Source organism: Puma concolor, chromosome F2 (genome assembly GCF_028749965.1).
Source record: "Puma concolor isolate L17-30 chromosome F2, mPumCon1.1.hap2, whole genome shotgun sequence".
Lineage (NCBI taxonomy): Eukaryota > Metazoa > Chordata > Mammalia > Carnivora > Felidae > Puma > Puma concolor.
Genome location: NC_141684.1, coordinates 10,204,449 through 10,231,877, shown reverse-complemented (window position 1 = coordinate 10,231,877; position 27,429 = coordinate 10,204,449). Strand labels below are relative to the sequence as shown.

At 48.7% G+C, this 27,429-nt stretch overlaps 1 long non-coding RNA gene across 1 annotated transcript in view; it reads right to left on the bottom strand.

Moving 5' to 3' along the window:
• LOC147571826 (uncharacterized) overlaps positions 1 to 27,429 on the bottom strand; it is a 114,444-nt gene that overhangs the window by 4,190 nt on the left and 82,825 nt on the right. The window contains exon 6 of the long non-coding RNA XR_015247071.1: positions 3,287 to 3,380. This is a non-coding gene — a long non-coding RNA (uncharacterized LOC147571826). The remainder of the gene's footprint in view (positions 1 to 3,286; positions 3,381 to 27,429) is intronic.

Here is a 27,429-nt window from a genome sequence, read left to right as displayed (position 1 = left end):
ACAAGGCTCTCCTGTCCCAACTGGTGGAAGCAAAAAGCCCAGGTATGGTAGCCGGCCTGAAAGCTGAATGATACCGGAGACACAGCTTTCTGCATCAGCAGGAAGATTTTCTCCAACGTTCTTGGCCCTGCCAGGATGATGCCTGGGAGACGCCCCGGTCCTTGGCCACCCTTACTCCCAGACACACCTCTGTCTTGTGCTTTATCTACTAAGATAACGTCCCTGCTGCAAGTTCCCCACACATTCCACATGGAAGAGGGCACTGGACATTTTTCTCTTCCCCCCCACTTTTGTTACAATCCTTCCGCCAAGGACGCTTTCTTTTTCTTCTTGGCAAACACCAGCTTGTCTTCCAAGGCCCACCTCCACCATCACCTCTTCTGTGCAGCCTTCCTCCAAACCCTCAGGTCAAATGGATTAACTCCCAACTCCAGGCTCCCACGCTGCCTTTTAATCTGAAACGTCGTCTTCACTGTGCACCATTCTGTCTCGAGAAGCGAGAAGCAGGTGCAGGAGGGAATGAAGGCATTAAGGTTGCTGCTGTGGAAAGCTTTCTCTTCTCTTCACCGTCCTTCTGTATGGAAGATTCTGCCTAGATAGGCTCGGCCTTCTGCCTCTGCTCCTCCCCATAGTGGTGGAGCAAGCGTTGGAGGACAAGTCCATCGGCCCGATGTCTCAAGAAGCTGGAGGTAGCCCCACAAGCACCATGAACATTACTCTTTTGGTCTCTCCTTCTATCTCCTGGGGACCAGCGAGAAGCAGAGATCTGGGTGTCTCCTTTGGATGCTCAGATTTTCCCTCAGACGGGCTCTTCCACGGCCTAGGCTGGAGGAACCAGCAAGTTCATCTTGGCTCTTCAACTAAGCAACATTCTCCCCAACCACACGTTATCATTCATCAAGAGAGGTTTTGTTTCTCCGTCTTCCTGCCTAGTTTGCCTCATTTTGCAACTGGTTAGGAGGTCTGGTGGGAAGAGAGGACTGCTATATTTTGCAGGCTCTGGAAGAACTGCCTAGACAGGTGGGAGCTCCAGGACACCCGAATGAACTTACGGCACGTGTCTGTTTTGTCTGCCTGCCTAGCATTCATCCCATGGTGTCGCACCCGCTCGTGATGGGACGCACAGGAGAGGCGATCCGAAATGAAGGCCATCAGCCCAGTTGAGAACAAGACGTAGCTGAGTAAGTAGCTCTTGTGCTCCTGAGACAGGTTCATGCTGTGGGTATAAGAGACATTGGTGCACGGGTGGAAATTAAAGCAGCAGTGGGAAATCCCATTCCCCCCACAAAAGGTGCTCCAGTTCTGAGAGCATCAGGCACTTCAATCTGGAAGCTTCCTGGGGGAGCTGCGGCTTTTCTGTGACTTTTTCCATACACGCTGACCTTGCTTTCAAAACCCTGGAGGTGGTGGGCCTCCTTCTCTGGCGTCACAAGGTACATGCATTTTCCCCCATGCTCCTTTGTCATCCCTTCGGGTGACAGTCCCCTGATGAGATTCAAGGCCACACGCTGGACATTTTAGCCACACTCCTCAGTGAGTCGCCGATTGATTTCAAGGCAATGTTGACCTGCGCGTAGGTGGCCATCTGCCCCATAATCACACCCTCCCCGCCAGAGACACAACCCACAGCCCGGTGCTTCCGTGATAGTTCTGACGATTCTGCCGCGTTTCAGAGTTACAGAAGCCTCAGTCGGTAACAGTCGCCTGGCGTGAGGACGATGAGTGAGGAGACAGGTTATAAGAGAAGGAGGTAGGAAGTCAGAGACTAACACTAAAGAAATAGAGGAAAGTCACCAGGGCCAAAGGAGAAATTGAAAGCATGCAGTGAATGGGAAACAATCTCACCAAATGAACCAAAACGGAGGCTCTTCCCTATGGCTCCAGAACGTTCCTGACCGGACTCCCGCCTAAAACGCCTTGCCACCCCCCACCTCCCGTTTGTAGCATCTTCTATCTTCCCCGTTTTAGGAGAAGCCACAATCCTCAGCCCCGTGGCAGGTGAGACTTCCACCCTGTTCCTCCAGGCCAAAAAGAGGAAGACGGAGCCTCTTTGTCCCATTTGCTTCACGCCCTCCCCTGCACCCCCAAGAATAGTTAATCCAATTGGTGCCGATCAGAGCCCCAGCCATGTTTCACCGAGGGACCAACGTGCTAGAAGTTGTCATTTCACCCACGGTGCAGCCGGCCTCCAGCGCTCCTTCACTGCCTGACTCGGGGTTATAGGAAGGGCTTCCCTTCTACCTCCACTCCCCTGAGGTGAGCCCGCCTGCTTGGGTCTTCCTTTGGGTGGACAGTGAAGGCCTGAGATCGTCTGTGCTTCTTAGTTGACAAGGTAGTCCTGCGATGCCGCAGGGAGTCGGCTGGGCGTCCCCTGCATTAGAAGATCCGCCTCTCCCCCCAGACAGGCTCCAAAGTCTGGATGTGGGGAAGACACGTAGCCTAGTCCGGCCCCCAGACCACATTCTCCAACACGGTTTACTGGAAAACTTGTACCGTGAGGCTTACGTGGCATTTTCTTGCCGCTCTAATAACGTATTTCTCTGACCCCCCATTCAACTATCATGGGTTTTGACCCAGTTGGGCCACAATAGCTGGGGCATGCCGCAAAACGACCGGGAGGGCTTGCTAAACCACCGATCGCTAGCCATCATCCCCAGAGTTTCTGAATCAGCAGGGCCACGGATGGGGCCTGAGAATGAGCATTTCTGACAAGTTCCCGAATGAAGCTGCCAGTACTGATGTGGGGACCACACGCTGAAAGCCATTGGATTATACCCAGGGATGGAGGAAAGGTAGCCAACATCTTTTCATTAATACTGGCCACATTTGTAATTCCTCGTGGAATGAAATTTCTCCCCCCCACCCCAAATTCCGGGAGGGCAGCGACTTTGTCTATCTTGTTTGCAACTGTGTCTCCAGCGCCTTGCACAAATCAGCAGCTCGGTGATGATTTGTGAATGCATTAGGCCGAGCACCTGTCCTTATTAACGGGGACACCTCGGGGCCCCTGGGTGGCTCAGCCGGTTAAGCCTCCGACTCTTGACTTCGGCTCAGGTCACGATCTCCCGGTTCGTGAGGTCAAGCCCCGCATCGGGCTCTGCACTGACAGTGCAGGACCTGCGTGGGATCCCCTCTCTCCTCGCTCTGCCCCTCCCCCATCTGAGAATAAATAAATAAACTTTCTAAAAAATGAGGACACCTCTATCACACAAGAACACTCAGTCCCGCCACAAGGCAGTGAAGTATTATTACATAGAACCCTAGCAGGAGGTGTGCAGGAACATACCGTAAGGCTTCAGAGAGCTCCCTCTCCAAAGCTGCAGCCTGGACATCATTGCCTCACCTTGTCCATTTGCATGAAAACACGCCTTCCGCTCAAACTGGAAGAGGAACAGAAGGAGATATTTCCTTGCTTAGCCGGTCACGTGAGGGGGTCTGAGCAGTCAGTGCCTCCCGCTTCCAGCCCTTGGTGAGAAAACAGCGCTCTGCGTTGATTGTTATTAAAGACGATGGCCATAGTGCGCCTCGTAAATTGTCTGCAGGGTTGCTAACAACCCCGAATGCCAATTGTTCATCAGTTTGTTCTGGGTACATTGGAATGCGGCTCAAGCTGTGATGAAGGAATGGTCTCAGAAACAAATCAGATTTGGTGCAGGAAGCCACATCTATATTTCATGTGCCTGCTTCTGCAGGACTGGCTCAGTAATTGGTTTAAAAATATCCGTGACATCTGTTGATTCTTCTACTTTTAAGTGCGAATATTTATCTTTGTCTCTTTTGCAAAACATTATGCTGCCAAGTGGAGAAAGGGGAGAAAATGTTGCAGTAGCTACAGCTAAAAAGCTTTGGTCCCTCCCAGCACTCGGAGCTCAGATCGATTTGCTACTCAGTCTGGCCTAATACAGAATCACAGCTCCCTCAGACCCTTGTGGGAATGAAACAGACGATAAATAAGGACATGGTATGACTATAAATGAGCAACTCACTCACTTGTACGTATGGCAATAATTTCCCAGTGTTGAAATGCAGGGGTTTATAATTCCAAATTTTTACATTTGTATCCCAGAACTAAGGGATCCCACACATTAACATTTGTATCCCAGAACTAAGGGATCCCCAAACAAAGCCACGCCCCATCTAGCTTTCTCACTTGGGGGAGTCTTTCTGGAAAGCTTCGATTGTGCTCTGGCCAGTAACGTTAGATACAAAATGGGGATGATAGACGGAGCCAGAAGTAGAATCCAGATCTGTCCATACCTACAGTCTATGCCTGGATGCCTGACTGAATCTTGCCCATTTTCCTATCATAACATTTGACTTTTTCTAGTTCATTTCTAAACGTGCCCATATGTCCTTTAAAATAAAATTCACGGGGAGCCTCGGTAGCCCAGTCGATTAAGCGTCCGACTCTTGGTTCCGGCTCAGGTCATGATCTCGCAGTTTGTGAGATCGAGTCCCATGTTGGGCTCTGCGCTGACAGTGTGGAGCCTGCTTGGGGTTCTCTCTCTCCCTCCCCCCCCCCCGCCCCTCCCCTGCTTTCTCCCTCTCAAAATAAAGAAATAAACATTTTAAAAAGGGGTAGATTTTTTAGAGCAAGGAAGGCATATGCTGAGGGAAACAGAAAGCCACATGGACGCTAGACCCCCAAGAAAGGTGGGAAGATCATAGGGTCACAGTGTTCCCTGATTCCTGCTCTTCTCGTGTTTTCAATAACTCTATATGTCGTTAATTCCCTTTACGTAACGACTTTGTGCTTCAAGTCCCCAGAGAAGTCTCTGTTTCCGAGATGGACGGACAAGGGTTCTCTTCCCAGCCCTGCCACCACGGAGCGCTTCCCTTGAACTGGTGACTCCCCCTTCTCCATCTGTCAGATGTGGGGGGTTGGACTTGGCTGAATCTAAGTTCCCCTCCAGCTCTAACATGCCGGGAGCCGATAAAAACAACAACAACAACAACAACAACAACAACAACAACAACAACAACAAACAAACAAAAAAACATTCACACTAGGAAAGTATCTTCTGGCCTCTCCCTCCTCACTCCCTGACCTCAAAGCTGAGGGGGCTTCGTTTACCTTGTCAGTAGCAGCCATCACACTGAGAAACTATGTTTTACTGGTGAAATTGTATCCAGAACTAGGAAGAGGCAGATGTCAGACACACTCACGGGTGCCAGTTCATCCACCTTCCATTTCCCCTAGAAATTGACTCAACGCCCAGAAACATTTCAGTTAGTGGCTACCCGTCTATTGCCTTCTCCCCAGTGAAACCCAGTAACTCTCCCTGGACTTGTCCTTAACCTACTCCAGAAAGACCTGTGCAGGCCCAGGCAGAACATTTGGGTAACTTTGAACACCGTGCATTGCTAATATTTCTTACTTTCCTTGCTGGCAGAAGGCAGCAGGCAGAGGAGAGAGACCCTGTGGCCTCCCTGAATTAGGTTAGAGTCCTGCCGTATTAGTCCGCTCAGGCTGCTGTAACAAATACCATCGACCAGGCGGCTTAAAGTACAGACATTTATTTCCCATGGTTCCAGAGGCCAGAAGGCCAAAATCAAGGTACCAGTAGATTCGGGCTCCCGGTGAGAGCCCTCTTCTTGGCTTGAAGACAGCTGGCTTCTCACTGTGCCCTCACAGGGCAAATAGCCAGTCCTGGTCATTCTTCGTCATCTAACGACACTAATCCCATCTTGGGGGCCCACCCTCATGACCTCATGTAACTAATTACCTCCCAAGGTCCCGACCTGAAATACCATCACTCCTAAGGTTAGGGCTTCAACACTTAATTTTAGGGTGACACAAACATTCAGACCACAGCACCTGCTTTCTCCCTTCCTAGCCGGGATTCGGCTTACACCTCCTCAAGGACCTCTTCCCAGACACCTCTCTCATTCTAATGTCACAAGGCTACGTGTGTCCCATTATGTCACTTCCTACCGCATCATGGGTTATCACGTGGCACAATACACCTCGCTCCCCAATAGGGAGGATGCTCCGTGAAGGTGAGAACACGTAGGTCATTCACAGCTGTAACCCAGGACCCGGTGCAAAGCAACATAAGATGAAGAAATGCAGGGTCCATGAATCTGGGACTTGGGATAATTTAATTAACGTCTCGGAGCCTCGCACTCCTTGATAACGGTCACCTTGCTCTGCTCTTATGAAGGTTAAATGCAGTTGTGCATGGAAGGGATTAGCCATTAGCTATTGTGGGGAAGGGCTTGTACTTTGAAGATGGACAGATCTGGTGTTGGTTTGCTGTTGTTTATTTTAGATGTATGTTTATTTTTTTAATTTTTTTTTTTTAAGTTTACATCCAAGTCAGTTAACGTACAGTGCAATAATGATTTCAGGAGTAGATTCCAGTGATTCATCCCCTATGCATGACACCCAGTGCTCATCCCAACAAGGGCCCTCCTTAATGCCCCTTACCCATTTAGACTATCCCCCCACCCCAACCCCTCCAGCAACCCTCAGTTTGTTCTCTATATTTAAGAGTCTCTTATGTTCTGTCCCCCTCCCTGTTTTGATATTATTTTTGCTTCCCTTCCCTTATGTTCATGTTTTGTATCTTGAATTCCAAATATGAGTGAAGTCATATGATATTTGTTTTTCTCTAATTTCACTCAGTGTAATACAATCTAGTTCCATCCCTGTTATTGTAAATGGCATTCTTTTTGAATGCCGAGTTATACTCCATTGTACATATAAACCACGTCTTCTTCTTTTCTTTAATGTTTATTTTTGAGAGAGAGAGAGAGACAGACAGACAGAATGTGAGCAGGGGAGGGGCAGAGAGAGAGGGAGACATAGAATCCGAAGCAGGCTCCAGGCTCCGAGCTGTCAGCCCAGAGCCCAACGTGGGGCTCAAACTCACAGACCGCGAGATCACGACCTGAGCTGAAGTCGGACGCGTCACCGACTGAGCCACCCAGGCGACCCACAAACCACGTCTTCTTTATCCATTCATCTGTCAATGGACATTTGGGCTCTTTCCATATTTTGGCTATTGTCGATAGCACGGCCATAAACATCGGGGTGCACGGGCCCCTTTGAAACAGCACAGCTGTATCCTTTGGATAAATACCTAGTAGTGCCATTGCTGGATCGTAGGGTAGTTCGATTTCTAACTTTCTGAGGAACCTCCACGCTATCTTCCAGAGTGGCTGCACCAGTGTGCACTCCCACCGGCAGTGCAGGACCGATCTGGTTTTGATCCCAGCTGCCCCACTGACCAGCAGTGTGATCCCGACGAGGTGGCTTCACCTCTCTGAGGCCTTGTTTAGTTTTTACATCAAATGGGAACATCAGGGCTGAAGTCACTGGGCTAATGTCAGTATTCAGTGGAACACCTAGGGCAGCGCCTGGTCCACAGAGGCGTGCCGAAACATGTGCTCCTGCTGATAGACACAAGGCAGGCGGGTCTGCAGGCAACCATCTTGGAAGGGATCTTGGGAGGTTCTGTTAGAGACTCAAGGTCCAGGTGGCTGAACCTGGCTTCCTGCCTGCATGGAAACATCCACCAGCATCCCAGCTGCCCCTGTTTGCCGGCAATGTTCTTGCTTCATCACGAGGATGAAAACAAGGCACGACTGGCCTCTTTGCCTCCATCGATCCACTGCACTGCGGTGCTCCCGGGACCAGCAGAGTGACTCCTGTGTCAGCACCAGTGACGGGAGTAAACCCAGCCGGAATGAAAGTGTGACTAGCTCTCACACCTGCGGTGGAGGGCGCTTATTTATTTTTAATTAATTTATTTTTATATAATTTATTGTCAACTTGGTTTCCATACAACACCCAGTGCCCCTCCCAACAGGTGCCCTCCTCGATGCCCATCACCCACTTTCCCCTCTCCCCCACCCCCCCATCAGCCCTCAGTTTGTTCTCAGTATTTAAGACTCTCTTCTGGTTTGCCTCCTTCCCTCTCTGTAACTTTCCCCCCACCCACTCCCCTCCCCCTGGTCTTCTGATTAAGTTTCTCAGGAGCCACATATGAGTGAAGGGTGTTTAGAAACAAAACTCCTATGTGTTTTCCTGAGGTGCGGGCACTGCTCTTTTCTCATTTGTGTGACAAAGAGAAAAAGCTCTCGGGTACGTAAGGGAAGAAAGGAATGTGCGGGACGCCAAGATTTCCTCACATGATCTCAAAGGTCTCCTCAGTTTGGGAATTGTTTGATTCCAATAGCACCGTGCCAGGTAGTTTTAGGGGCCACTTCCTGTCCTGATTCCTGCTTTCCTTGTGCCTTCCTTACAAGAGAGACCCTCCTGCTTCAAGAAATCAACAGTCCAGCCACGGACCAAGTGCGGAACTCGTGGTATTGCTTTTCTTTATGACCCTCGATCATTGGTATGGTGTTCGATTTATAGCTCAAGACACAGGAGCCCGAAGAAAGGGGCAGCATGCCAGGGTCCGCAGGTGTGAAGGGGGCATTGTGGGTCCCACGTTCTTGTACCCACGATGCTAAATCCCTGCCTTCAGTATTTTGCTCAGCAGAGAAAAGTGCACGATGACAGGAGAGGGAGAATGGAACCATCCATGGAGGTAAACGGAAATGGGGAACCATGGAGACCCCGGAGAGAGGCAGAAATGTGTGTGTAACTTTCCAGCTCCCAGGTCCACGTGGCCCAACGGTACATTGCTTCCTGCATTTGACATCCATGAACTTGCCTCTCACGTCTCCTGAGACTCCCCCTTGACTTAGGCTGGCTTTAAAGACCTTTGGTTGACAAGAACATGCTAAGAACCCAAATCAGAATCACAGAGACGCATAGACATCATAGGAAGCACAGACTGTGTACCAGGCTCTGGGAATCATGAGTCATTTGGTTTGGCCGCAGTGATTTTTTTTTTAACGCTTTATTTATTTTCGAGAGAGACGCAGAGTGCGAGCAGGGGAGGGGCAGAGAGAGAGGGAGACACAGACTCTGAAGCAGGCTCCAGGCTCCGAGCTGTCGGCTCAGAACTCGCTGGGGGGCTTGAACCCCCAAACGATGAGATCATGACCTGAGCCAAAGTCAGACGCTTAACCCACTGAGCCACCCAGGTGCCCCTGACTGAAGCAATTTTGGATTCAACAGTATCCCAGTATGCCCCCAGTGGACTAGATACTTAGTCACTAAACAGACAAAAGTCTACAAAGGAACATGGGTGTCCTCTCGGAGAACTTATTATTTATTCGTTTATTCTGCCACTTGCACCTGTTGCCCCAGGAGTAACAGCCTGGAAGCCAATGTTGCAGCACTCTCTGGCCGCATCTATGCAGGATCCCTCCACCTCCTTACCTGCCCAGGCCTGCTGCCTCAGGCAGGGCCCCTGCCAAGGTCGATTTACATAAGGTTCTTCTGTGTATCTATGCAATCCTGGAACTCCAGGAACCCTGAGGACTGGAGCAGACCTTAGAGAGCATCCATCCATCTTCCCAATGTGCAGAAAGGCAGCTAAAGTCAAGTCAGGTAGAGTTACTGTCCCGAGGCCCACTGTTTGTGGGGCCCTGCTGCGGATTGGCCCCAAGTCTTAAATGGAATGGATTTTCAATGGTAGAAATCCTGAATTCGTAGGAAACTTCTGCAAGCTTTGAACTCATGCCACAAAGTGAAGAATTCGCATTGTTCTTGGCAGCCATGCAAAATTGTAACTCTCAGCTACGTCCCATGAGGACACGACCATGGGTTAATCGTTCCATGATCCCTGAAGCTCGCTCCCAGGCCGTCATGAGCTCCGACTGCACCTCCAGTTTGGAAGGGAACAGGCTGGATGGCCAATCTCAGACTTCCCCAGTTCCAAGGAATTCTGAAACTCCCCCCTTTTCGCACACTTGTCAGGTTCCCCTCTGTAGCGTCTCTGGCAGGCGGACATCCAGCCCCTGCTGGGATACCTCTGAAAATAAACAGTTTGCTGCTTCGTGAGTCACCACGCATACCTACCAGAGAGCTCAGATGGCTTCCCGGTATGAGTGCAGTTTTCCTTCCTGAATGTGACGGGGCAGTCCTGCGTCGTCCTCCAGCCGGGTCTATTCCGTCAGCTCTCTGAAGACCTTCCGGCAATTCCAGCCTTTTCCATTCCATCTCCTCCATCCACACCCCACTCCTTGACCAGCTCCTCTGTGGGCACCCACTTGCTCTTTCTAACCTCCGTTTCCACTCCTGCATTTTTCTCCAGGAAACAAAACCGGGCATCAGAAAACTAGCTCTGGATTGCCAATTAGCATCCCTAGGAGTGCAGAAAAAGAGCGGTTTATCATTTTGTCTTCTCAAAGCAAATTAGTACCATTTACCCTTCTCGGCGTTACATCCTTTACCTGGATCTTCTTTTTTTTTTTTTTTTTTAAATTTGTTTTTTTCAACGTTTTTTATTTATTTTTCGGACAGAGAGAGACAGAGCATGAACGGGGGAGGGGCAGAGAGAGAGGGACACACAGAATCGGAAGCAGGCTCCAGGCTCCGAGCCGTCAGCCCAGAGCCCGACGCGGGGCTCGAACTCACGGACCGCGAGATCGTGACCTGGCTGAAGTCGGACGCTTAACCGACTGCGCCACCCAGGCGCCCCTGGATCTTCTTAATTAAGGGGTCGCACCTGCAATCCTGGTTAAGGAAATCTATGTTTACTCAGGGATTTCCATGAGGACACCGTGTGGAACAGAGAGAAGGCGACGGGCAGAGTGACTGAAGTCACCACCAAGGAGAGCAGCAGTGAGGGTGGCTCCAGGAAGCAGGGGGACAATGACTTGGTGGACACAAGGGAATGAACAGTGACCAGGGGTCTCAAGAAAGCGGACTGCGTGGGGGGGGGGTGCTCACCATTGTTTGTGGCCCATCTGGCACCACTTCCGTCTTCCTCTGCTAACTTCTTCTGTGATCACCCCACCCAAGTGGCCAGGTGACCCCGGCTGGCCAGACACCGGGACAGAAACAGGTTGAGACCAACTAGGATGGAGACTTACATAGACCTGATTTAGAAAACACTGCCAAAAAAAAGTGGGGGTGCCTGGGTGGTTCAGTCTGGTGAGCAGCGGACTTCAGCTCAGGTTATGATCTCGTGGTCCATGAGTTCGAGCCCCACGTCGGGCTCTGTGCTGACAGCTCAGAGCCTGGAGCCTGCTTCGGATTCTGGGTCTCCCTCTCTCTCTGCCCCTCCCCTGCTTGCACTCCGTCTCTTTTTCTCTCAAAAATAAATAAACATTAAATTTTTTTTTTTCAATGAAAATAAACATTCCAGGAGTGTCTGGGTGGCTCAGTATGTTAAGCATCCAACTCTTGGTTTTGGCTCAGGTCATGATGTCATGGTTTGTGAGTTCGAGCCCCACATCAGGCTCTGTGCTGACAGCCCAGAACCTACTTGGGATTCGCTCTCTCTGCCCCTTCTCTGCTTGAGCTCGTTCTCTCTCTCTCAAAAGTAAATAAATAAACATTTTTTTTTTTAAAAGAAGAGAAGCATTCCACTTTTCCTTGGAAATAATGAGCTGTGATGATCATATAGTCCTAGAACCAATGGTCTGTGGCTCATCTTTCCTGCCATGTAAAGAGAGCCATCTGGAGAATGAAATCAACACATGGAGGAAAGTTGAACAAGGATACGTTGGGATAGAAAAATCCATGATGATCCCATTTCAGCCCCTGGATCTCATCACTCCTGAACCCACATTTCTGAACCTTAGACATTCCAGGTATAGGCAGTTATAAATCCTCATTTTACCCAAGCCTACCTTCAACCAAGAGTCTTGGCAAACACATGGGTTGAGATAAAAATCAGACCACACTGACAGGTGTAGGAAGAATTCCTCCAAGAATCTGAGGCATGAATTTGGCACACAATTTGGTACCCACTACCAAGGCTATGGCAGATCCTTGAATGTACCACTCCAGGGTTGGAAAGTTCGAGCTTTCCAATTATCCACTGAGAATTGCCAAATCGCCTCTCAGGAAAGGGAAACATTTTATCCCAAAGGAAAGAAAAGCAGCAAAAGCTTCAGATACTCACAGAAAGGTGAGCACTGTGTTCCCTCAATTACTCAAGTACCACGTCAGCATAACAGCCGCGTGTCTTGGGTTGGTAGGCTGACGCAGTCTCCCACAAAATAGCATCTGGACAGCCTTCTACTGAGGCCCATGGGCAGACCCTTCTAGGACCTCATTTCGGACCCTCTTTGCGGAAATTGACTTACTCGCTTAACCGACATTATCTTAGTGCCTTCTGTCTTTCAGGCACTGCACTTGGCATCGGGAAACAGCCATGCACAAGGACAGCAGAACCGCTGCCCTAAGGGCACTCACAATGGAGTTGGAGACATAATTTAACAAGCCATCACAATGTCACTGTGCTAATAAGAGAATAAGAGTTCCAAGGGAACACATAACGAAGGTATCTGTTTCCTATCGCTGTGTATGAAATTACCATCAACTGAGTGTTTGAAAACAGCACGCAGGGATAATCTCAGGGTTCTGTAGGTGGGAAAGCCCAGTGGATTGGGAGGTTCTTTGCTCAGGGTCTAGGAGGACAGAATGAAGGTGTCAACCAGGCAAGGCTCTTATCCGGAGCTCATTCAGTTTGGCAGCAAAATTCTGCTCGGTGTGGTGCTGGCACTGAGGTTCCCGTGTCCTTGCTGGCTTTCCTAGGAGGGTGGGAGTGGGGGTGGGGGCGGGGGTGGGATGCTCTCTGCCCTTGGAAGTCACGCCTATCCTTTCTCACGTGGCTCTTTACATCTTCAAACCGGAAATGACACTTAGAGTCTTTGAATCTCTCTAACATCCCCTTTTGCCTTCCTCTTCAACCACCGGCCAAAGAAAGTTCTCTGCTTTTAAGGACATAGGTGATTAGATTAGGTCAACCCAGAAAATTCCCCCCTTTTAAAATCGACTAACATAGGATTTTCATCAGATCCGCAACACCTAGATTATCGTTTGACTAACTCACCAGGGAATGAAAATCTTGAGAGCTTCTTTAGAATTCTTACCACAGCAAAGCACCTAATCCAGGCTGTGAGAGTCACGGAAGGCTGCCTGGAGGAAGCGGTATGTGAGCTGAGCTCAGAAATTAGCTAGAAAGCCACTAATAGGCAGAGCAAAGTTCCCAGTGAAGAATCAAGGGAGATCTAGGCACATAGGAGAATAGGTGGGGGAAGTTCCGGATGGCTGGAGTGAAGCTTAGAGGAAAAAGCAAGGAAAGATGAGATCAGAGGGCAGAGTAAGGACACCATCATAAAGTTTCTAGCAAGCGGGGCGCCCGAGTGGCTTAGTCAGTAAAGTGTCTGACTTCAGCTCAGGTCATGATCTCACAGCTCGTAGGTTCGAGCCCCACATCGGGGCTCTCTGCTGTCAGTGCAGAGCCTGCTTCAGATTCTCTGACTCCCTCTCTGCCCCTCCCCCACTCCCAATTTCTCTCTCGTTCTGTCTCTCAAAAATAAATAAATAAATATTAAAAAAAAAAAAAAGGTTCTAGTAAGCTCTGCCCCACCTTCCACATCTCATTCAAGTGCCTCAGGTTGGATGGACCTATGTTAGCTGCCGGTATATCTGAAATTAAAGCTTTTAGCTTTTTAGCCTCTGCAGGAGGCTGTGTGAGTACAGAGTTTCCGAGTCCCGTACCCCGTAGGCACTAACAAAATGCTTTTCTTCTCCTTCTCATCATCTTTTTGTGTTCCTGTTTCCCTCGAATCCTAATTCACAAATTCATTCTTTCACAATATACTGATTGAGCATCTTTTCTGCCTGGAGCTGCTATGCACAGAAGATACGAAGATAAATAGATCCGTGTGAGTGCTTCTGAGGAGGCCACAGTCCAGAGGGATAAACTGATGTGTAGTGTCAACAAATAAATCACAGAGCACGCAGGTAATATCGTGATGGAGGTCGTGGGGTTTGGGAAGTATCCCTTCATAATTTACCCAATAATAATAATAATAATTTACCCAATAATACCCAACTTGTGGTGTGGATGTGGCATCTAAAATAGTCAACCTGCAGGAACAGAGAGCAGAAGGTGGCTGGCAGGGGCTGGAGGAATGGGGGAAATGGGGACGAGACAGTTGGTATTGTATACTTGAAACTTGCTAAGAGGATTGCTGCTATGTTTGGGGGTTTTTAACGTGTGTGTGTGTGTGTGTGTGTGTGTGTGTGTGTGTACCAACCGATCCACCCAGGCATCCCAAACAGCTGCTCCGTTAAGTGTTCCTAACACCAAAAATAATGCTCTCCGGACGGAGTCTCCTCTCCCTCTGCAGAGAGGCTGACGGCATCTTCCTCATAGAGCTGCCGTGGGGGTGATATGTGTATTAGAAGTAAAGCGCTCAGGGGCGCCTGGGTGGCTCAGTCGGTTGGGCGTCCGACTTCGGCTCAGGTCATGATCTGGCGGTCTGTGAGTTCGAGCCCCGCGTCGGGCTCTGTGCAGACAGCTCGGAGCCTGGAGCCTGCTTCCGATTCTGCGTCCCCCTCTCTCTCTGCCCCTCCCCCACTCATGCTCTGTCTCTCTCGGTGTCTCAAAAAATAAACGTTAAAAAAAGCAACACACACACACACACACACACACACACACACACACACAATTTAAACAAAAAGAAGTAAAGCGCTCAGCACCCGGCGTGGCGCATGGTTCAGGTTTTTGGAAGTGGTTGCTGATATAATTCACAGAACCAAGGTTTCTATATATATTTATAAAGTTGCATTAGGTGTACAAAACTGCCAATTTAGTAGGATTCCCCTTATAGGATTCTATAGAGACCCTTTTCTCAATGTCTGTAACTCATCTTAATTTTTTTTAACGTTTATTTATTTATTTTTGAGCGAGATAGAGACAGCGCAAGCAGGGGAGGGACAGAGAGGGAGCAAGAGAGAGAATCCCAAGCAGGCTCCACGCTGTCAGTTCAGAGCCCGATGAGGGGCCCGATCTCAGGAACCGTGAGATCATGACCTGAGCCGAAACCAAGAATCGGGTGCTCAATGGACTGGGCCACCCAGGCGCCCCTGTCTGTAGCTCATCTCCGTCCAGCCTTTCCCTCGATGGCACCTGCTACAGTAACTGGGCATATTAGACAGCACCTGCTTCCCTCCCCTTGTACAGATGGGTCCTCAGCAAAGCCTCTCACTTTCTTTCTAGCACAGCTCTTCAAATACGGGAAGACAGTGCTGTAGTCGGCCCCTCCACCTCTGTCCTTCCTTTCCATCTTCTTTCTCTCCCCGTCCTTCTCTTTTCCCTCGCACCCTTCCTGGCTCACTCCCTTCTTTTCTTAGTAAGAATTGCTATCGTTAAGGGCTGGACACGTGTGCTAAGCACTCTACACAGATAATGTCAACGTTTGCCTTACGACAACCAGTTTAGTGGATACTATAATCCCTTTTGGCTTGTTTGCTGTTGACAGACCTTGAAAGGAAGGCTCAGAGTGGTGGCGAGGGAACCCCAAGGTCACACAGCTAATGGAGAGAGGACCTGGAGTTTAAACACGGACTCCTAAGTCAAGTGGTTAATTAGACCTTTATTCTGTTTCTTATCCCACTATTTCAAAACTACAAGACAACGATCTTAAGCAGAATGCTTGAGGTCATTTCACAAAGCGCACACGGTCGGAAGTGACTTTTAGGCTATGAAAATCAATCAAGGCAGCATTTAACGTACAGATTACAAAACCTCCTGACTGCAAGTGTTGAATTACCTTGCTACACCCAGACTGGTCTCAGCACGGGACCAGATAGCGAGCGTGGCACACGACGGTCAAGTTGCAAGGGACCGTGAACGCCCACTGTGCGTGGCTGCAGAGCTGAGCTCTCACCCCGGGGCGCTCCAGGACCAACTCCCCCCTCACGCTCAGCAGCCCCGCCTCTAACGCTGACCCCTTTATGGGACACACAGATGCACCGGCACCTCCCATGTGCCAAGCACACACTGGGCATGTCCCCGTAGGCTGCTTTGTAACAGGGGAGAATGGATCTTCGGATTCGCTTTCCCCATCGGCACCCTGAGGCTTCAACACTATGGCACGCGGCTCTTACAGAGCCACGTACAGGGGCGCACGTATTTATTCAGGCAGAGGCTCACTTGTGGGGGCAGAATGTATCGTCTTCTTCCCTGACTTCCCAGAGCCCATCCCAGGATACAGCAGGTGCTCAATGCATGTGTGCCATGACGAAATCGGGCACATCTCTCCTCTACAGACTCCTTCAACAATGGCCTTAAGGCAGAGACAGGAAGCAATGGGTCTCATTTATAACGTCTCTAAAGATGACTGTGTCTGTTATTTATTCTTCCTGTGGCATAACATTGTAGCCATTCATCACGTGTGCCAGTTCAGTTATTAAACAGCAGACTCAGGTAGGGTGAGTTATTTGCTTCAGTGTGTGTTTCAATTCCTGAGATTTATGGGGTGTGCTCCTGAATGCACACAGTGGAAGGAGGAGCCCTGGGGTTGATTGTGGCGGGGGGCGGGGCACGGAGGGAGAGAACTTGAAGTTGATAGAGCTTGCTCCTGCCTCCGTATCCTTCTGGCCCCTAGGATGGACCCACCCTTGCTGAATGGAATCAAGGGACAGGACATGGGGTTTTAGTACTTTTTAAAAAAAAAAATTTTTTTAATGTTTATTTATTTTTGAGGCAGAGAGAGACAGAGCATGAACGGGGGAGGGGCAGAGAGAGAGGGAGACACAGAATCGGAAGCAGGCTCCAGGCTCTGAGCCATCAGCCCAGAGCCTGACGCGGGGCTCGAACTCATGGACCGCGAGATCGTGACCTGGGTCGAAGTCGGACGCTTAACCGACTAAGCCACCCAGGCGCCCCAGTACTTTTCAAAATAATCCTTATGTAGAGAGCAGGGCAGATACTCCAGCTTTGCACCAGACAGACCTGAGTTCAAACTCCAGCTTCACTAGATGACCCTCAGGTAGGTCACTGACTCGCTCTGAGCCTCAGTTTGGCCATCTGTGAGATGGGGGGGTGATAATCCCTTTTTTCTTGTGTCACAATGAAGATTAAACGAGATGACACACTGAAAGCACTTAGCCTGTGCTCCTCCGCTAAATATTTATTCATTTATACAATGTAGGTGGATAGCCAAAAGGACAAATTTCCCTCAGCTGCAATATTTGTCGGCTCGAGCCATCATTGCAAAATACCATAAATTGGGTAGCTTACACAAAACTAATCTATTCCTCACAGCTCGGGAGGCTAGAATCCCAAGTTCAAGGTGCCAGCTGATTTGGTTCTGCAGATGGCCACCTTCTCGGTGTGGGTGTGTCCTCACAAAGTGGGGACAGCTCTCGAGCCCCTTCCTCTTCTTATAAAAACACCAGTCCTGTTGGGTTAAGACCCCACCCTTATGGCCTCATTTAACCTTAAGTGCCCCCCAAAGACCCTATCTCCAAATATAGTCACATTGGGTGTAAGAGATTCACACCTCTTCACACCCTTCACAACCTATGGATCTGGGGGGCGGGGGGGACACAATTCAGTCCATGGAAGCTACTCTTTGAGAAAGTTGAGCATTAGACGGAACCAGTCTGGAATTGGAAGGACCCGGGCTGCAGGCTAGGCAGGCAGTTGGCAGAGCAATGCCCTGGTTTGTCCACTTAGAAAACTCTTCCTCAGGGGGCACCTGGGTGGCACAGTCGGTTAAGCGTCCGACTCTTGACTTCAGCTCAGGTCATGATCTCACTGTTCGTGGGTTCGAGCCCTGCCTCAGGCTCTGTGCAGATAGTGTGGAGCCTGCTGGGGATTCTCTGTCTCTCTCCCTCTCTCTGCGCCTCCCACACACTCTCTCAAAATAAACAAATAAGCTTAAAAAAAAAACAAACACCTCTTACTGAGGCTCAACAGCTCTAATTTTTCTCTCCTCTGTGAAGACTCCTCTAACCTCTCTCCTCAAAACCAAGTACTTCGTCCTTTGAGGTAATACACGACTGCTTTCATGTATTAACTGACTAACGTCTCACTCTGTATTGTGTAACTATTCACTCCTTTGTCTCCTCCACTGCAGTATAAACTCCTCCAGGGCCAGGACATTATTTTGTTCACCTCTGTGTCAGCCACGGTTATGACAACAGTTCAATAAATAGTGGATGGATGGATGGATGGATGGATGGATGGATGGACGGATACATGGATACGTGGAAACATAGATGGACGGATAAATGTTTTCTCAACAGAAAGGCCAAAGGAGATTCCGAGGCTCAAGAACCTCAAGCAGGTAGCTGGTATCAGAGAGGTCTATCAAGGAGGAAGGAATCTCTCCTACTTCCTGAATTGGGTTTTAGGGCCAAGTCCCAATGTCTGGGAGTAGAGCTAGCAAGAGTGTGGCAGGGACTAGTGTCAGGAAAAGACTGAGGTAGAAGGCAGTTCACCAGAGAAGGAAAGAAGCAAAACCAGAAGGCAACTTCAGGAAGAAGTTCAAGGCAGAAGTCGCAGATGTAGCAAAGGCCGTGCACCATCGGGCAAGCAGTAGAGAATCTTGAGCATGAACAGTGGATACCACAGATGCAGGGCTAGTTAAATACTCCGCGATTTAAGGCAAGATTAGTCCTGGTAACTAGAGTTTGAGCCACGGGTCTCAAGCTCTCAGTTATCAGAGTCATGAGACATGATCTACATGGCAGGTTGGATAAGACAAAGTCCTTCGTGTTGGCCAAGGGCTGTGCTGGCCTCTGATAAGTGAGGAAAAGGCTAAACAAGCTTTGATCTCCTTGAAGCTAAAGACGTTCCCCTGCCTACACACCCTCCGTGCCCGAGTGGGGCAGCTCAGACCCCCTGTGCGGGATAAGCTCAGCAGACAAGGGGTAGTTTGGTTTGAGATGGTTCTCTCTTCCCGTGGAAAACAGAAAACTTAAGTTGGAACAATCGAAATTCGGAAGAACAAAAGAGTGGATGAAACAAAATAGCTACCATTCACTAAGAGCCAGCTGAGTCCTTGGGAAGATGTTCCCTGTTCCTGCATAGCCTCTCATGTAACTGTTTGCAGCAACCCTGTGAGGTGGGCAATGTTGCACTCACTTTACATGTGAGGAAATAAACTCAGAGAGGTTAAGTGACTTTGCCAAGATCACAAAGCTCACGACTAGAGAAATTAGGGGGAAAGCCCATTCTCTACATTGTTCTGTGTTGCTTCTTCAGTATTGTGGGAGGCTGGATAATAATGGCCCCCCAAATATACCCACGTTCTAATCCCCAGGACCTGTGAATGTGACCTTATCTGGCCAAAGGGATTTGTAGATATGATTAAGCTAAAGATCTTGAGATGAGATTATTCTGAACATCTGGGTGATCACTCAATGTAATCACATAATCACAAGTGTGCGGGGGGGGGGGGGGGGGGACAAGAAGGTCAAAGGAGGAAGAAATATGACAACAAAAGCAAGAGGCTGGAGTGATTCTAGAAAGATCCAAGGAGTGCAGACAGCCTCTGGCAGCCAGCAGAGGCCAGGAAATGGATTCTCTCCTAGAGCCTCCAGAGGGAACCAGGCATGCCTGGTTCTATCAAGCTGGTTCACTCAGCTTCCGCCCAGTGAAACTGACCTCCAGAACTGTAAATACTACATTTATGTTGCTTTAAGCCACAGCAGCCATGGGAAAATAACACAAATAATAAGATTAAAAAATTGAAAGATGGATGCTAAAAATTTCTAGAGAAATTTTTTATTATTTTTTAAGTTTATTGATCTTGAGAGAGACTCTGGAGGAAAGGCAGAGAGAGAAAGGAAGGGAGAGAATCCTCTCTCTCGAGACGATTCAAGGAATTGGACCTCATGACTATGAGATCCTGACCTGAGCCCAAATCAAGAGTCAGACACTTAACCAACTGAGCCACCCAGGCGCCCCTACAGAAATTTTTGAAAAAAAAAAAAAAAAAAAAAGGTGCTGGAACACCTGGGTAGCTCAGTGAGCTGAACATCTGACTCTTGATTTCAGTTCAGGTCATAATCTCACGTTTTGTGGGATCAAGCCCTGCGTTGGGCTCCACGTTGACAGCACAGAACTTGCTTGGGATTCTCTCTCTCAAAATAAATAAACTTTAGGAAAAAAAGAAAGATGTCAACTGATTTCATAATGGAAGATGTCATCGAGAATATGGCCTCCAACTTCAGCTGAAAAATAAAAAGTGTACTGATGACCTCCGACTCCTCCTAAATTCACAATATGCCCATTTCAACTCAACGGAGGCATTTTTCCCCCTGAATTTTCACATATTCTTTTTTTTTAATGTTTATTTATCTTTGAGAGAGACAGAGACGGAATGCGAGTGGGTTAGGGGCAGAGAGAGAGGGAGACACAGAATCCGAAGCAGGCTCCAGGCTCCAAGCTGTCAGCACCGAGCCCACCGCGGGGCTTGAACCCACAAACCGCGAGATCACGACCTGAGCCGAAGTCGGAAGCTCAACCGACTGAGCCACCCAGGCGCCCCTCACATATTCTTATAACCTATCTCACCACCCAAAGTGGCTGTTATTTCCACCCAAACCTGAATGGCGAGTGGATGTCATTTCCTTTGCCATTCAGGTTTGGGTGGTGGCCAGCCAAGAAATCCCAAAGCTGTTCACTGCTGGTCCACTCGGCCCAGATGAGAGGCGTGTAAAGAAGCCCTCCCAGAATCTCGATCCTATTCAGCCCTCGCCATTAACCTTGTCAATCTGGCAGAACAGGGGTTATTTTCAACCACCTTTTTTTTTCTATAGGGAAACTGGGACCCAGAGAAATCTGGTGCTCTGCTTAGCATTACACAATGGAGTCAAAATTAATGCTACACAGAAGAGCTCTGGGTCTATGTATTAGCCTGCTCAGGCTGCCATAAGAGAGTATCACAGACTGGGTGGCTTAAACAGCAGAAAGTGATTGTCTCACATTTCTGAAGCTGGAAATTTGCGATCAAGGGGTGGGCCGGGATGGTTTGGTTTCTACCGTGGCCTCGCCCGTTGGCTTGTGGAAGACCATCTTTCCTCTGTGTCTTCACATGGTCTTCCCTCTGTACCCGTGTCCTAATTTCCTCTTTTCAGGACACCAGTCAAACTGGATTAGGTCACCCTAATGACCTCATTTTTTAGCCCATTATGGTTTATTATAAAAGGTATAAATGAACATTCAGAAAAAGAGGTACAGAGCGCACAGCACAGACACTTCTGTCCCGCGGAGTTTGGGTGATGCCACCCTCCCAGCACATGAATGCGTTGACCAACCTGGAAGTTCTCCAGACCCTTCTGTGTAGAGCTTCTGTGTGGAGGCTCCATTATATATACTCATGATGGAGGAAGTTGTTGGCCGCTGGTGATTATCATGATCTCCAGCCCCTCACCCCTCTCTGAAGGGCTGAGGGACGGCATTGAAAATTTCAACCCTCTAATCCTGCCTTGGTCTGGTTTCTGTGGTAAACAGCCCCCACCTGAAGCTATGGAAGGGCCCACCAGGAGTCGCTTCATTATTCATTAGCATTCAAGAAGACACTCATTACTCTGGAGATTTCATGCCTAACGACCTCATTTTATTTTTATTTTTTTATCAAAAAAGTTTTAATGTTTATTTTTGAGAGACAGAGAGAGGGAGAGACAAAGTGCAAGCAGGGTAGGAGCAGAAGAGGGAGACACAGAATCCGAAGCAGGCTCCAGGCTCTGAGCTGTCAGCACAGAGCCCGATGCGGGGCTCGAACCCACGAACCGGGAGATCGTGACCTGAGCCGAAGAATCGAAGAATCGGACACTTAACTGACTGAGCCATTCAGAAGCCACCCCCCACCCCCCGCCCCAACAACCTCATTTTAATTTAATCACCTCTTTAGAGACCTTATCTCAAATACAGTCACATCCTGAGATACCAGGAGTTTGAACTTCAACACGTGAATTTTAGGGGGATGTATTTCAGCCCATAACAGTCTTTAAGGTTCTGGACCTATGTTACTTTCTGTCTCTATCAAGCATCTCCAAGAATGACACAGTTACCTGTCCACAAATAACACCAACTAGCACAGCCTTCTCAGGGTTACCATCCCAGAGTTCCAATTTCTACTTGGCACAGCCTAGCTTCAAGGAGGAGACACAGGGGAAGAGTCTAGGCTATCAGAGTCCCAGACTAGTGACTGCACTCAAGTAATTCTTACATAACGGATACAGGAAGAGCCCTTTTCTGAAGCGGTGAAGCCTCCGCGGTCTGACAAGCAATTTGAACTCACAGAAAGCGGGATCCTGCAGTAAAATCAAAAGGGATCTATTCTGGTGCCTCCTCAGTAAGGGATTGCTCTATGCTTCTCTGACAGGTGACCTTTAAGCAAACGCAGTGCAGCCAGATCGAGGGGGCTCCTTCCCAGCAGGGACTGTGAGCGATGTGAGCAACGTGCCAGCCGTCCCCTCGTGTGCCAGCACAGACCCCATCACGGCTGAGGGATAAACAAACATCCCTTTACGAATGTGACCCCAGCTTGTCAAGCAATTTTCCAGTTTGATTACGTTTTCAATTAAGTTTTATTCTGAACAATATTTGGAAGTGATACCTGTGGTTCCTGCAAATGAAAAACCAAATTGCTCTGGCAGATTTAGACATTTCCTATGTGGACAAAAAAGGGGGAAAAAAAAACCCAGCACTCAAGCTCTGGATGTCATACCCATTATCCCTCCAGGCAAAGACATTTCATAGTGCTTCCCACACCTTCCCAACCCTCTGCTTCCCCAACATACACACTGACACGTGCATGCTTTCCGTGAACCTTAATTTCTATTTCTTTTTATATTTCTTTTTTTTTCAACGTTTATTTATTTTTGGGACAGAGAGAGACAGAGCATGAACGGGGAAGGGGCAGAGAGAGAGGGAGACACAGAATTGGAAACAGGCTCCAGGCTCTGAGCCATCAGCCCAGAGCCTGACGCGGGGCTCGAACTCACGGACCGCGAGATCGTGACCTGGCTGAAGTCGGACCCTTAACCGACTGCACCACCCAGGCGCCCCTCAATTTCTATTTCTGATAGTGGCAAGCAATTATTTTTCTTTCTTGGAAAATCGGTCTAAGTCCTTAGGCTGAGAAAAGGGCCACTGTAGACCAGTCCATCCCAAAGACAACGTCTGGAATTATACTAGAAGGAGAGATAGGAGAAGACTGGAGAACTATTCATCTCTCTGTCTGCCCCTTGTCCCTCTGGCCATCCCCCATGAAAGCTGAAAGACAATGACTTCACAATGAATAATAACCACATCTATAATTGAAGGAGCACTGACTATGCACCACCCGCTGCACCGTATTCTTCACAAGTACTTTCCCATTCGATCTTTACAACAATTCTGTGTTGGTGATGCCGTTATGAGGCTCATTTTTCAGGTGGGAAACCTGAGACTGAGCAACTTCCCCCAAAGAAGCAGAGACAGTGATAGTGGCTGTGTTGGCAGAGTAATAGCTCCCAAAGATGTCCAGCACCTGGGTGGTTCAGTCGGTTGGGTGTCTGAGTCTTGATTTCGGCTCAGCTCGTGATCTCAAGGCTCAAGGTGAAATCGAGCCCCGCGCCCGGCTCCACGCTGACAGTTCAGAGTCTGCTTGGGACTCTCTCTCTCTCTCCCTCTCTCTCTGCCCCTCCCCGATTATGCTCTCTCTCTCTCACAAAAAAAAAAAAAAAAAAAAAAAAAAGAAATCTCAAAATGGGAAGATTATCCTGGATTATCTGGGTGGGCCCAACAGTAATCACAAGGGCCCTTAAAATAGGGGAAAAGGAGGGAGAAGAGTCAGAGGAGATGTGACAACAGAAGCAGAGGGCAGGAGAATGTGGTTGCGGACTTCAAAGCTGGCAGAGGGGGCCATGAGCCAAGGAACGCGGGCCGAAGCAGCTAGAAAAGGAAATGGACCATCCCCTGAATCCTCCCCAGGACACAACTCTGCCCACATGGCTTTGAGGTCAGTTCCATGAGCTTCATTTCCTGTGCTGACCCCCAAAACTGCACATAATACAGTTATATTAATTTAAGCCACCACATTAGTAGCAATTTGTTACAGAAGCAATAAGAGACCACGTGCTGGCCCAGCTCTCTCCTCTCGGGTCCAAAAATTGAGCAAAGAACAGCCTTCCACATTTGTCGAAAAATCCTGCGGTGGTGGAGGCTCACCGCATTCTTTATCTCTTTGCACCCCCAAGGGCTCAGCGCTAGAGGGAAGGTCTGCTGCATCAATCGTACTTATTTAGGAGGGAGGCAAATGAGGATTCGTTGGGGTGAAGGACGAGAAAGCCTTATCCTACTGGACCGTGTGGGCTTCTTTAGGGCAGTGTCTACCTACACCGGGGACAGAAGAGACATCCAATAAATGTTGAGCAGTTGGATACACAGATGGGTGGATACACTGGTACATGGACAAATGGCATGCATTCCTCACACGCAGAAAGTGCTCAATAAATAGCCACTGTTATGTGTTCGAGGTGAGGGCTGAGGGTATTAAGGTCACGACAGCAAAGCTGATCATATACCACCCTTCCTATCGTTCCTACCTCTCCAAAGAGTTCCCAGGGACACAGAGACACACGTGGCAAATGGGAAATTAAGTACAGTGCTATTCCACTGAGAACTGTACCGCCACCTGGAATCCCAGCTCAGGGCTCTGGTAGAGACACACGACTTAGGCTCGTGTAGGACAGATCCTCTACCTCTCCTCCCTTTATGACCACCCCACCTTTCCTACCCCAGAAAGTAAACCTTAGAACCACACACTCTGAGACGATAAAGTGGGTGGAAGTATAACCTGGCCTGTACAACTAAGCTCTGGGTTGACTGACGCACAGAGCCCCCCCCGTGAGTGGAAGGGAGCATTAGGGACCTGCTGCTATGCGCAGACCCTGGGCAAGAAGCGGAGCTGAGAGGTCTTTCCAATACAACCATGGGCCATTTTGACTTCGCCTCTGCCTAACCAAATCAACTGCTTTTCCTCTGGTGAAGAGAAAATGTAAGGGGCGCCTGGGTGGCGCAGTCGGTTAAGCGTCCGACTTCAGCCAGGTCACGATCTCACGGTCCGTGAGTTCAAGCCCCGCGTCGGGCTCTGGGCTGATGGCTCAGAGCCTGGAGCCTGTTTCCGATTCTGTGTCTCCCTCTCTCTCTGCCCCTCCCCCGTTCATGCTCTGTCTCTCTCTGTCCCAAAAATAAATAAACGTTGAAAAAAAAAAATTTAAAAAAAAAAAAAAAAAAAATGTAAGACGCTTGGGCAGAAACAGGTCAGGCAAAAGACAAAGGCAGAATTATTGCTCTGTTTATCATTACTACGACTAGTTCCGATGATGGACGGACGGATCCTCTGATACCCGTGGATCATAATAAAGAGGAAGCCAAGGCAAAATACGTGGAAGCTAGATTCTCTGTGGTAGCCCAAGGTTCTGATGGGGAACGCCCCTCCCCATCTCTAGACATGTGGCTTGACCGGGGCTGACCCCTGCCCCCAGCTCTAGAGATGGTCATCTGCCTCAGGCTGGTCACACGATTGATGCTGGGAGGGACATGTATAATAGATGTCAATAACAGAACATTTGTGGGAGTTGTTGGAGGATCTCTCTCTCTTTCTCTCTCTCTCTCTCTCCCTCTCATCTCATCTCACCTCAAGTCACTGAGAAGACAGGGGAGAAACTTGACACAATTGGGACCAGCACTAGGGTGAGACTGTCTGAGAAAGAAGTCAAGGTAGGAGAGACGGAGAAACTCCCAACGACGACGTGTGAGCACCTAGATCCGGCCAAGCCCAAAGTCAGTATTTCCTAGTCTTTGTTCAGTTGCAAGAGACTATACCATAACTTATTTTGTTCCAGTGTATTTGAATTTAGATGTTGCCACCTACAACGAAAAGGCCTAAAGAGCAGCATGGGCAACATGATTGGGGTTATTTTGTGCATTTACCTAGTTTCCAAGTGGTAAGCTTATTCCTCAAGGAAGGAAAAGTCCAGGCCTGTGGAATGGGAGTCTGGTCCTAACTGTGCAAGGACATCAGGGCCTAGCCAAACAGACTTGGTTTCCAGAAGACATTCAGTCCTCACCAGGCACTGGAGTGCCAGACCTTGAGAAGAGAGCAGATGTTGGGGCCTACAGATGGTATAGCCTGGAGGCGGTGAAGACGGCAAGCCAAAGTTCACCCTACCATACGCACACCGTGTTCACGAGCAGAGACTGACTTCAACAGATGGTTGGACCGAGGCTTCTGATATACTGCCTGCCCCTGTTGGGTTCAACTCATGAACTCAAGCAACCTAGGATTGCAGCTGGTGCCCAACCCCAAACCCCATGGTGGGAAGATGGGCAGAAAAAGGTTGAGGCTGAAAAGTAACAAGTATGGAAAGGGGAAAAGCAAGGGACTTTAGGGTCAACATACACCCAAACACCTCGGCCAGTTCCCACAGGACATATTGATCTTAGAAAAGAAGTCAAGAGGTTATTATAAGGAAGCGCTGAGAGTGCTTGCAGGTAAATTCACCAGGTTACATTTTGTAGCCTCTAGGGTGGAGATGATGGTGATGGGGGTGGGGGTGGGGGTGGTGATGGTGGTTGTCGTAGTGCTTTTGGTAGTGGCTGAGGTGGAAGGATAGTCACCATATGTAAAAGGTTTATTATGATCCCAGCATTGCATTAGCCCCATTATTTCATTTAATTCTTACAACAACTCAATGAAACGTGTATGATAAACCCCATTTTACCGATAAGGTAACAGAGTCAGGTCACACAGCTTGCCCAAGAGCATAGATAGTAGTGAGTGGAAAGAGAAAGAATGTAAAGCCCCAGAGCACCTGACTGCAAAACCAGAGCCTTTAACCACTAGGCTTAACTCAACTTACACACAGTTCTTGGAAGCCTTTGGTCCTCTCTGCTGCCCCCTATGCTTCTCATCGGGCCTGAGCATAACAGCGATGCAGTACTTTGTGTTTCCCTAAGTTCAGGGCAGTTTTCAACACACAGTTCTCCACACCTGTGCTTTCTAATCTTTCAAATAAGACAACTCCGTTTTAATGTCTACGTATTTTGTTGATCCCGATATGGGCGTACTTGTCTTTTCAGTATCATTGACCAAATAAATAAATAAATAAGTAAATACATGAAAAAGAGCTACTCTAATAGCACAGAACCTAACCATGTGGATGATCACAGTAGCATCTATCTATATTCGAAGAATAGTTAATCATGTATTTTATTTAGTAAACCTTACTTATTCAGGCCACAGTCGAGGCTTCATGCATGGAGGAATTGGCCAATGGCTCAGTGGTTGGCCAATTACCACTTCTGGATGTTGTTTCACTAGTTCCTTGGGACTTTCCCGTGAAGAATGTAAAAGTAAATGGTGTTGATCCCTCAGGGAATGGCAGTGGGGTGGACGCTTCACCAGCTCAGCAATGTACAGAGAACTGGAAGCTTCTGTTTCCCCCTTGTCACCCTTGGGGCTTTTGGGGGTTCCAAAGGTTTGGTTGACATAGCCAGGAATTAGGCTTTTTATCCCAGCTCATTTACTAACAAACACTGTATATCTGTAGCTCCG